Below are 12080 nucleotides of genomic sequence, written 5' to 3' on the forward strand. Positions count from 1 at the left end.
CTTACGCTAATACAACAGGCAATCCTGTAAAATGCGTCATGTGTAACAAAAATCATAACTTATACCAATGTCAAAAATTCTTGTCACTTTCCGTAGCGCAACGACAAAATACGGTTAAACAGCACAAGTTATGTGAAAATTGTCTACGCGCGACACACAAAACCGAGTCTTGCAACTCCGGCAATTGCAGACAATGTCACAAAAGGCACAATTCGTTACTCCATCTCACCGAAAATTCAAATCAACCTCAAGAACTCGCAGCCACATCGTCAATCGTTGCCAATAATTCCGTTAACATGTTTAATAATTTAATTTTGTTATCGACAGCTCTGATCCAAGTACATGATCGAGCTGGAAAAGCATGTCAACTACGCGCTTTACTAGACAGTGGCTCGCAAAGTCATTTTATCACAGAAAACGCGTGTCACCTATTAAAACTGCAAACTCAAAAAATCAACATTCCAGTGTCCGGAATCAATCAAAACATAACCACCATTACCAGAGCTACTAACATCAAAATCAAATCCAACCACAATAATTTCAAATCCATATTATCATGCTTAGTAGTCGGAAAGATTACAGATAACTTGCCATCGCTGTCGATCAACTCAAGTCTAAATATTCCTAAAAACATTAAATTGGCCGACCCCACTTTCAACCAATCCGGACAAATTGACCTACTGATTGGAAGCGCGCTATTTTGGAAACTCCTTTCCATAGGACAAATCCACGTAAATCAATCGGGTACAATTATCCAAAAAACAAAATTGGGATGGATAGTCAGTGGTCCTATTCCACAAACGAGTTCAAATTCTGTTTGCAATGTGTCGAAAATTGCATCTCTAGATTTACAGTTAAAAAGGTTTTGGGAGATAAACGAATCTCACAATTTAAATTTAACAAACCACTCTAAAGCAGATGACGAACTTTGCGAACAAATGTTCGAAAAAACCACCCAACGCGATCCATTGTCCGGGAGATTTACCATGAAACTTCCTTTTCGGAACAATCCTCCTAATTTAGGTCATTCGAGAGAACTTGCTATAAAACGATTCAAGTCTTTAGAAAACAAATTTTTCCGAAATAGCACTTTACAATCGGACTATAGCAGTTTTATGAGAGAGTACCTAAATTTGGGGCACATGGAGAAAATAAACCATCTGCACATCGGCACTTCAAAGGCGTACTACCTGGCCCACCATCCGGTCATAAAAGAAAGTAGCGTAACAACAAAACTGAGGGTCATTTTTGATGGTTCGATGAAAACAAATAACGGACAAAGTTTGAATGACAATTTATTAACAGGTCCGATTTTACAACAAGATTTATTTGCAATCCTAACCAGATTTCGCACTCATCGGTACGTCATTACAGCGGACATCGAAAAGATGTACCGACAAATTCTGGTCGACAAAGATCATCGTAACTACCAGTTGGTACTTTGGCGGGACGACATAAACAAACCAGTAGAAACATTTAGGCTAACAACGGTTACCTATGGTTGCGCGTCATCTTCGTACCTTGCAATAAAATGCCTGCAAGAGCTCGCGCGCTCCGAAGCCGAAAAATTTCCGGACACCTACCAGATAATACTCCGCGATTTCTACGTGGACGATTTATTAACGGGTAGCGAGTCCATTGCGTCTACATTAAAAATTCGCGATGAAGTCGTACAAATTTTAAAGGGGGGAGGATTTAATTTACATAAATTCGCGTCAAATAGCCCTCTTTTAATGCCATCCGACGCTTCAGAACGAAACCATAATATGTCATTAGATCAGCAACCGGAAACCAAAACGCTAGGAATTCTATGGAACTGTCATTCAGACACAATTCGATATTCCGCGAATTCCAAAAATATCAATAAATCGATAACAAAACGAAGTACCATTGCCCGTTTATTCGATCCATTGGGTCTGGTTGCGCCGATAACAATCACGGCGAAGACAATTCTACAAAAATTATGGTCCCTGAAACTCGACTGGGACGAATCACTGCCATTAGATCTCCACACCTCTTGGTCGAATTTTATGCGCAGTTTTCAGGACATAAATACTATATCGATTCCACGAAGGATAGTACCTGACGAAACTTCTATTTCTTACGAAATGCATGGCTTTTGCGACGCCAGCCAAACCGCCTACGGGGCCTGTGTTTACATCCGAGTAAAAGATGCCCTGGGAAATTTTCATTCACAATTGCTTTGTTCAAAGAACAGAGTGGCTCCGTTATCCGCCACCACCATTCCACGATTGGAGTTATGCGGTGCCCTCTTATTAGCTCAATTAGTGGATAAGATTAAACAAACCCTAAATTTAAACATAGAACAGTTCTTTTTCTGGACAGATTCAACTATAGTCCTCGCGTGGTTAAAAATGCAGTCGACCACATTGAAAGTATTTGTATCCCACCGAGTTTCAGAAATACAAAATTTAACCTCCATTTCCGATTGGCATCACGTACGAACGGTACAAAACCCTGCTGACCTGTTATCACGCGGAACCACTCCAAATCAACTTCGCGAAACCGCTTTATGGTGGGACGGCCCCAAATTCTTGAAAAACAATGAAGAATTGGACGAGGCTATAACATCGACACCGCAACATTCAAGAGAAATTCCGGAAATCAAATCCGCTTGTTGTTTATTGCTTCAATCAAACGGCAGTAAAAACCAATTCAATTTAATATCCAAATTTTCTACATTTTCGAAACTGGTTCGCGTAACTGCGTACATATTGCGATTCATCAATAATATACGAAAGTCCGAACAAAAACTTACCGGACAATTAACGGTAAAAGAAAGGCAAACCGCTGAAAGGGTCGTAATAAAAATAATACAGAACGACCAGTTTTCGGAAGAGATTCACTTCATAAAGAAGCACGGTGAACTGCAAAAAACAAGTTCATTACGATCGCTTCACCCTTTTCTTGATAAAGACGGTCTGCTTCGCGTGGGAGGAAGATTAAGGCATGCCGCAATTTCTTACGGTAACAAGCATCCGATCATTTTGCCAAAAAATCACCTCGTAACAAAACTCGTCATCGAACAAATTCATTTTCGACAGTTACACGCGGGAACACAAGCCACGTTATGCGCCGTGCGTCAGAAGTTTTGGCCAATTTCGGGATACGCATTAACGAGACAAATCACACGGTCAACAATTAATGGGCGATCTACCTGCTAGTCGCGTCACGCCAGGAAGACCGTTTACATGTACCGGTGTGGATTATGCAGGTCCTTACATTCTCAAAAATGGTCACGGTCGTACCAACAGAACGATAAAAGGTTATATAGTAATTTTCATCTGTTTAACCACTCGCGCAGTCCATATAGAACTAGTGTGCGACTGTATGTCCTCAACATTCTTGAATGCACTCAAAAGGTTCATGTCAAGACGCGGTAAAGTACTCCACATTTATTCTGACAACGGGACAAATTTCTCCGGTGCTAATCGTGAATTAAAAGAACTTCACAATTTATTCAAATCAGAACATTTTGCAGCAAATGTGGTTGAACCGCTGACAAACGACGAAATACATTGGCATTTTATACCACCCCGGTCGCCCCATATGGGCGGACTGTGGGAAGCTGCGGTCAAATCCACAAAGGGTCACCTCAAAAGAGTGTTAGGTAAAACAATTCTCAATTACGAGGAAATGTATACGCTCCTGACAATGATTGAAGCGTGTCTTAACTCTCGCCCTCTTGCTCCACTGTCCAGTGACCCCTCAGATTTAGAACCTTTAACCCCTGGTCACGTCCTAATCGGTGGTCCACTACACACCGCCGCCGAACCAGACGTCACGGAGCTGCCCTCCAATCGCCTGTCTCGCTACCAGCTGATCGAAAGGCTGAGACAGCATTTTTGGAAAAGATGGTCGAAAGAAATTCTACATCAATTCCAGCAACGACACAAATGGACAGGTAAATCATCCAATCAGCCCCAAGTCGGCACATTAGTGGTGTTGAAGGAAGACAACGTCAGCCCTCTACACTGGCCAATGGGAAGAATCACCGAAATACACCCTGGGGCGGACGGTTTAGTGCGTGTAGTGTCCGTGAAAACCGCGAATGGTGTGCTAAGACGTGCAATCTCGAAAGTGTGCGCCCTTCCTCTAAGTGACTAAAAACAATTCACAACTATTCATGTCATTTCTCAAACTGATATTATATATATATATATATTCGTATGAAGAAAATTACAATTAAAATTCGAAATTCATAAAATAATTATGGTAAATTATATGTTTTTAATTTGTTGTAGCCAATTTAGGGCGTCTTCGGTAAGTAGATGTAGTTTGGAGAAACCTTGCTGGAATTTAGTAAGGGGACATTCTTCCAAAATGTGTTGGATGGTTTCTTTTTCTGCACCGCATTCACAAGAAGGGTTTTCACGAATGTTCCAGTGAAACAACATATTATTGCATTTGCCATGCCCGGTTCTAAAACGATTTAATTTACACCAGATTTTCCTAGGTAGGTCAAATCCCGGAAGTTGTTTTGTAGGATCCTCAATTAGATTTTTATTGAAAATATCTACGTCTTGCCAGGCTGCTTTCCAATAGTCAGATTTGGAAAATGGTTCCATGAGAAATTCTTCTTTCCAAAGTGGTTTACGCGATTTTAATCTAAAGGGTGGTAAATTTGCCATGTCTTGTGTTATGGAGTACATGTTCGGTGAATTTTGAAATTTATCCCAAATTCGTTTTGTTACGTATTTTCTTCTAATATCGTACGGAATAATGTGCGCTAGGACATGTAGCCATGGTGTTGGAGTAGATTTTAAAGTACCCGTTATTATTCGAAGTGTGGTATTCAATTGAGCATCTATTTTGTTCACGTGTGCACTGTTCTTCCAGACAGGGCAACAATATTCTGCCGTTGAATATACTAGAGCTAGTCCTGTGATACGTAAAGTGTGTGCATTCGCTCCCCAACTTGTGCCCGCGAGTTTATGTATAATGTTGTTTCTCGTTTTCAGTTTCTGTCGTAACTTTTCGATGTGTAATTTGAAGGTTAGAGATGAATCAAGAGTTACTCCTAGATATGTCGGAGAATAATTATGCTTAATTGTAGTTTCGTTAAAGACTACTTTCAGTTTTCTATTTTTCTGGTTGTTTACGAGATGGAAACAGCAAACTTCTGTCTTTTGAGGATTTGGGCAAAGTCGCCATTTTCTGAAATATTTATTCAAAGGTATTAAATCTTCTGACAGTCGGTTTTCTACATTTTCAAAATTGTGATGTTGGTAAGCCATTGCTAGGTCGTCAGCATAGATGAATTTTCGGGAATTTGTTGGGGGTAAATCACTTGTATATAAATTAAATAAGATTGGTGACAATACTGAGCCTTGAGGTAAACCATTGTTGAGAAATCGAAATTTACTGCTTTTGTCTTCAACGAAAACCCTGAATTGACGGTTAGACAACATATCTTCTAAGAGTGAGACCATTTTTCCACAAGGTATTACATTATACAATTTATGTATTAGTCCATCTTTCCAGACGGTGTCGTAGGCTGCGGTGAGATCAACAAAAACAACTCCAGTCTTTAGACGTTTTTGAAAGCCAGATTCGATATAAGATGTTAGGGCCAGCACCTGGTCACAGCAATTTCTGTTTGGTCTAAAACCTGCTTGCTCTATTGGAAGATGTTCTTCTATTATTGGTGAAATTCTATTGTAGATAAGCTTTTCCAAAAATTTATGACATACGCTGAGTAGAGAGATTGGTCTGTAACTCGAAGCTTCATTGGCGGGTTTTCCGGGTTTTAGTATGGCAATAACTTTTGCTTTCTTGAATTCATTTGGTATTTTACCTGTTGAAACTATGTCATTAAAAAAAGACCTAAGCCAGTTTAAACCTATTGGTCCCAGGTGTTTTATGAATTCAGGATAGATGCCGTCAAAACCCGCAGCTTTTCTGTTCTTCAGTGTTTTACCTACTTCTTGCATCTCTTCTACACTAAATGGACGAGATAGTATTTCCGATGTTAATGCTGACTTTCTTTGTTTATATAATTTCCGTTTCATATTTCTAATTTCCCTTTTGTTTAATTTAATAGAATTTGAGACGTTAACCAGACGAGAAGCAATCGAATTTGGACTAATATTAGATTTAGATCTAGTAGTTTCATTAGCCGCTCCTAGTTTTCGAAGTAAAGACCAACAACTGCGACTAGAATGAGTGAAGTTCATGTTTTCCATAAGTTTGTTCCATTTTTCTTTTCTTGAGTTATTCAATGATTTTAATAATTCATCCGCTGTGTCTATATTTGGGCTTTTTTGATATTTGTCAAACAGATTATTAGTAGTACTCGACCAACATGTTGTATATTCTTTCCGGAATCCTCTTGGAATGAACTTTTTAGCGGCACTTTTAATCGCTCCTACGAATCTTTGATAATTGTTGCTGGTTGGTGGGATCCAACGAACGGTTTGTTCTACTTGATTTCGAAATGTTTTCCAGTCAGCTTTTTGAAAATTCCAACGTGGTTTTTGGATAGTGTGGGATAACGGAATCTGTATACCGACATTTATTAATACTGGCCTATGCTGGCTATGGGGAAAGTCATTTAGCACACAACGTGATGTTTGCAAAGGTTCATCATTGTTATTTGAAGTCACAAAACACAAATCTGGGTTGTAGTCCCTTTGCCACCGTGCAGAATGAAAGCTCTTCCTATCTTTAGCATCAAATATTAGATGTAAGTTATGTGACTCTGCCCATCTAAGTAACAATTCTCCGTTTTCATCGTTGTCTGCATAACCCCATTGATTATTATGACAATTGAAGTCTCCAATAAATATTGCTGGGTGTTGGCAGTTTAAGTTAAGTATGTCTGGCCATCGAGCATTAGGCGGTTTATAGATGTTAATAATGTGTGTATCTCCAATCTTGATATCTATGAGGTGTACATCATTTACTACCTTCTTTTCTACTTTTTCATAATTTGATAAATTCTCTCTAACATAAGTTGCCAAGCCGTATATGGAACTACACAAATGATCTACTAAGATATATCCAGATATAAGTCCCCTTGAATGCAGTTGTTCTTCTGTGCCTGTGTGAGTTTCTTGTAGAACTATTACGTCAATTTCCATCTTTTTGGCAAGCTTTGCTAGATAGTCACATTTATCCTTAGAAATTCCTTCAATATTTAGTTGACAAATTTTGATTATTGGTCCAATATTTCTAAAACAAGATGAATCAAAAATTTTCGAATTTAAATTGTACCTGTCATTTGACCGGGAGGATCCTGAGGATCTAGTTCGGCCTTCAAAGCGACGACTATTACAGATTTCATTTTCATGTAATCCAGGATGGGCCATTTGATGATGGCTGTCGTCATCCATCACTTAAAACTCGCTACAAATACATAAAAAGCAGGAGCGTTTTGAGAAATGTCAAATTTAAATTTGACTTTTTTTTTTTTTTTTTTTTTTTTTTGATATTATTATGTATTATGTATGTAATGTGTATTAGGTATTAAGAATCATTCTGTAATCAATTAATTGCATGCAAGGACCATTTACATTGTACATTAGTCAGTTAATACTCGTAATTTCAGTCTAGATAATACCTACCTACTTGTAGATTCCATTTTTACGATTTTATTGTTTTTTTTTTTCACACTCAATTATGCAATTACTGTTAATCCCTCTTGTCATTAAGTTTAAAAGTTCAATTTAACTTTTCAAGGCGGGCAGTATGTTAAAACCGCTCATTGCTTCGGGGCGATTCCCCACCCTCTACCCTCGCAAATAGTTATGTAAGTCCAGGTACAAACAGAAAACCGGCAGTCCGGCAGAATTGAATTGTAACTCAGAACGAGCACACAACTGAACGCTCGGTATTTTGTATGTAAGATTTAGTCTTAATAAACACTTAAATCAAGTTCAGTCCATCATTTGTATCGACGATTCAAACCGAAAATAAACTAGGGAATAACACACGGTTTTCCTCAACATAGCCAATATACGGAAGATGATGTTTCAGCTTTCGAAATCTTTGTGAGGCATTGCTGCAAATTTTAGTTAATCTTCGGGAGAAAAATACCCCAAATTCGAACGGAAAGTTAAAAAAGATCGCAAAATTTTAAAAGCCCCAAAGTACAGTAGATTTTAACATAAAGACCACAAGTAAATGGAATGTTACACGGTTAGTTCATGCTCTCCATTAAGTTTCAGTATTTACATTGAATGAACAATTGTATCCGTTTAAGTGCTGTTTTGCTAACAGAGTAATACACTTTGAAAACTCACCTAGGATTGAACAGAGAACTGTGATAACCGAACATAAAGAAACCTCCCCTCTAGACTGAAACTAAATGGAAACTGGAACTGAACAGACAGTCTGAAAGTATCCACCTTAAGCAAATTGACAAATAATAGTTGGTATTAATTCATTTATTTCTTTAAACCATAAAAGTGAACATAACATTAACACTACTGTGAACACTGATAAGAATTGTACTAATTGCACATAAACTCAGGCTATTAACCCCTGTAAGAAATAACAATTTTAATCATAATTTACAGTAATTTGTTCCCTGTTCTTGTAAACACCACCTAGTCCTTGTCTAATTGCATTAGTTACATTTTCTAAAACAATAGGATTATTATTAATTTCATTAATTTTCGGTGTTATCCCATTTCATAGTTCTGCCAAATCATTTATGGGTGTTGTGGAAATTAAATTTTTGATGTGTGGCCACAAGTACTGTAACGGTCCGAATAGGTTCGATAAATTAAGAATTTTAATTTTAAAATAATTTCAAAGCAATATTTTAAATACCGTTCATTTGCGACGGAAATGCTGGTCAGTTGTAAATTTTATTGTTGCTTTGTTCACAAGAGTGGCACCACACTCCTCAAGTGAAATCTGCCAACCTTCTTTGAAAATGCAGGTACGCGTCCGGGGCAAAACATAGCCCAAGGGGAACAAGTGTTCAGGGGAAAAGAAGCGTTGCAATAAATTTACTGTAATTACATGTTCGACAATTTGGGTGGTCCAGTTAAAATCAGGGGAAAATTGAATTAATGAATTCGATGTTAGCAGGTTTCAAATTGAGCGAACAAAATTAATGTTCATTAGGTTAATTTACCTTTTTTAGCATTCTCAAATTTGTGGCATATTTGTAATTAAAGGGCGAGAATTGCAAATTAAAAAAACAGAGCGCTTTATCGTAGAAAAGAACTAGAATTGTTTGCACTTTTAGTTAGAAAAGTAACAAAGCAAAGTAGAAAGGGAGTCGGTAGAAAACACAGAGGACCGGGTAACGGTAAAGCCAGGTAGTCGTAGAAATCAGAGGTGTGAGTGAGAGAGAGAGAATGAAATTTACGAAGTAATTATTAATTAGAACGGTTTTGGGGAATCAAACCAATGTAGAACAATTTTTAGAAGTAGCAGAACAACGGAACTTAGTTGTATGAAATGGCACTTGCGTAACAGCGTTTCAAGCCCAATTTAGGTTTCAAAATAAGGTTAATTAGTTCCATTTTAATTATGTTTGTTTCATTTTAATTATGTTTGTTTCATTTTAATTATGTTTGTTGCATTTTAATTATGTTTGTTTCATTTAAATTCTCTTTAATTCTTGGTGCCGATTTTTATTATTGTATAGAGTCGGTAATTCAGTGTTCCTGTTTAATTCTATTTGTTCCATTTTTAATTGTGTTTGTTTCTTGATGTTGAGGTTTATTATTGTATAGAGTCAGTAATTTAGTGTTCTTTTTCAGAGTTCTAATTCAACAACAAATTATGTACATTCGGTCTGGTCCTAACAAAAGTCTAAATTTAAACATTTAAATTAATGGTGGAAAACGGAGACTGTAATTTCAAAAGTTCTAGAGATATCGAAGGGGTGTCGCGGTCGGCGTAAAGTAGAACCGAGCTGATTGGTCACTTTGGTCAAGTAGGGGTTGCGAAAGTGGGGTGCGCCAGAAATGATAAAACCGATTGCGGGACGGGAAACAGGGCTTTTTTGATTCACTCGGGGTTTGATCTCCAAAGTAGCCGGAGGTACGTTCAGTACTTCCAGCAGCCATTTTGTGACCACGTTCTTTACATTTACAAGGTAAATTATTTCTCTAATTTTTGTACATTATTTGTAGCCGCGCTTTAATTAGCCAAACAGCATTTAGTTCTTTATCGTTCTAAAGTAAAGATTATATTATTTTCTTTGAGCTTTTGATGACCACGTGACTCTTTAGAATCTTGAATTAAATTCTTTATCGCGAAGTATGTGATCTTCTTGCATTTACCGATTGGGGAAACGTGCTCTTGTCAAGGGGAATCATTAGGCAATTCTTATAAAACAGTATCATTCCTTATGTATGTTTTGGAGTCCCGAGATCGGGAAGCTACCGCCAGTGTCCGTCGCACTCAATAAGCTGTGGTCCGGCGTAAGAGCACAAAATTAGCCGCGTCACCCCCAAGGGGGCCAGCGACCAAACTAGGCCAGCTGACACGTGAAGAGAGGTACCCTTTGGCCCTGTTAGAACCTTTTTTCCCTTTTATTTTCGACCACCGGAGTAGACCGGGATGATCTATGAGACTCCAGGACATCGCGTCGGGTTCAATTTAATTGGGGAAAGAATTGAAATCTAAATCGGATCACATAGTTCGCATCTCAAACTCGTATAATGCTGTTCGCGCCATAAACTCATATATTTGCCCAGCTTAGTCATTTATTCATGAGTCAGATCTCAATTCGTGGGCCGAGAGTCAAATTTCATTGGGTCAAATTTCCACCAACTTCTGTTATTAAATTCATTTATTTATTTCTATAATTTGTTGGGACCAAACACCACCACACTCGATTATTTGTTAAATAAAATTTAAGTGAAGTGTGCTCAATCGTTTTAATTCTATTTGGAAAAACCTTCCGACGGTACGGCCTCTCGTTAGAACCTAATTAAACAAAATGAAAAATAAAACACAACGTAGGATCCCTAAATATTTCTTTCTCATTATTTTTGTTTCGTATTTTTCCGCAAAAATAACATCCGAGGGAATGCGGCAACCAACAATACACCAAATGAGGGAGAAAAAAAATCATCGAGGAAAAGTCAAGGAAGTCGAAAGGTTACAGTACAAATCACAAGGTGTGAGATCACATGATCTAGGGTGCCAGTTGTTTGGTGTATTACAGCTTATAATTCTGTTGTAAAATTCAGTCAAAGATTCTATTGTAGCCCCTGTGGTATGAACTGTAGCACCATTCTGCTGAAAGTAGCCATAAACTAACTCATCATCATGTAGCTGATTTAAACAAGGAGTCAAAATTTCATTTCTGTATCTTGCAGCATTCATATTTCCTAAAAAACACTGATTATTTAATTACTAAAACATTATTACAATTATTGTTTCCTTCAAAAAAGATTGGACATTGACAATATTCTAATCTGAGACGATAGGGAAATAGGTGAAGATCTTTTCTCACAATCATGACAGGTACCAACAGACACACCAAGTTGTTGTAATAAATGTTCAATTGAAATGCCGGGGCTTTTTCCATTGCTTGTCTCGCCTCTTCAATCACTTCTAGAGTTCTTTTTTTTAGCCTGCCGCTTCGAGGTTTTTGTCCCACAGATCCATTTTCTTGGAATTTTTTTAAGCAAATGTTTAAAGTTTGTCGAAACTGCGTATATTCCACTGCAATGTCGGGGAATTCTTCTCTCTTTCATATATAACGCAAGGGAATACTGCCAAACTCTACTTTCACTCCATTTCGATAGTAAGAAACACTGACGCAATTTCATTTTAGTTCTTCAAAAGAACTGATTTTTATACGCAAAACCAGGAATAAAATCGCGGGAAAGAGAACGAATGTCAAAATTTTAATATGTCAATTTGGAAAAGCACGGCCTCATAGATTCATAAGAGACTCGTCTCTTATGAATCTAGGAGGCCGTGGGGAAATGATTACTGTACTATGCAACCTGTGTTAATTACGGAGAATAATTGGTTGCCTACACTTTACACTATTAACAGAAACGGAATAAATAAAATGCATCGCCTACTCTAAATATAAATTTATTTGAAGGCCCGATATAACTTAAGTGACGATCAAACAA

The 12080-nt window shown here is 37.7% G+C and overlaps 1 long non-coding RNA gene across 1 annotated transcript; it reads left to right on the forward strand.

Annotated features, from left to right (window-relative positions):
- The first annotated feature begins 4169 nt into the window (after nucleotides 1-4169).
- Nucleotides 4170-6307, forward strand: LOC138131966 (uncharacterized). Its single transcript, XR_011159955.1, has 2 exons — nucleotides 4170-5443; nucleotides 5493-6307. It is a non-coding gene; the product is annotated as an uncharacterized lncRNA (long non-coding RNA).
- The last annotated feature ends 5773 nt before the right edge of the window (nucleotides 6308-12080 follow it).

The sequence above is a fragment of the Tenebrio molitor genome, chromosome 1 (genome assembly GCF_963966145.1).
Source record: "Tenebrio molitor chromosome 1, icTenMoli1.1, whole genome shotgun sequence".
Classification (NCBI taxonomy): domain Eukaryota; kingdom Metazoa; phylum Arthropoda; class Insecta; order Coleoptera; family Tenebrionidae; genus Tenebrio; species Tenebrio molitor.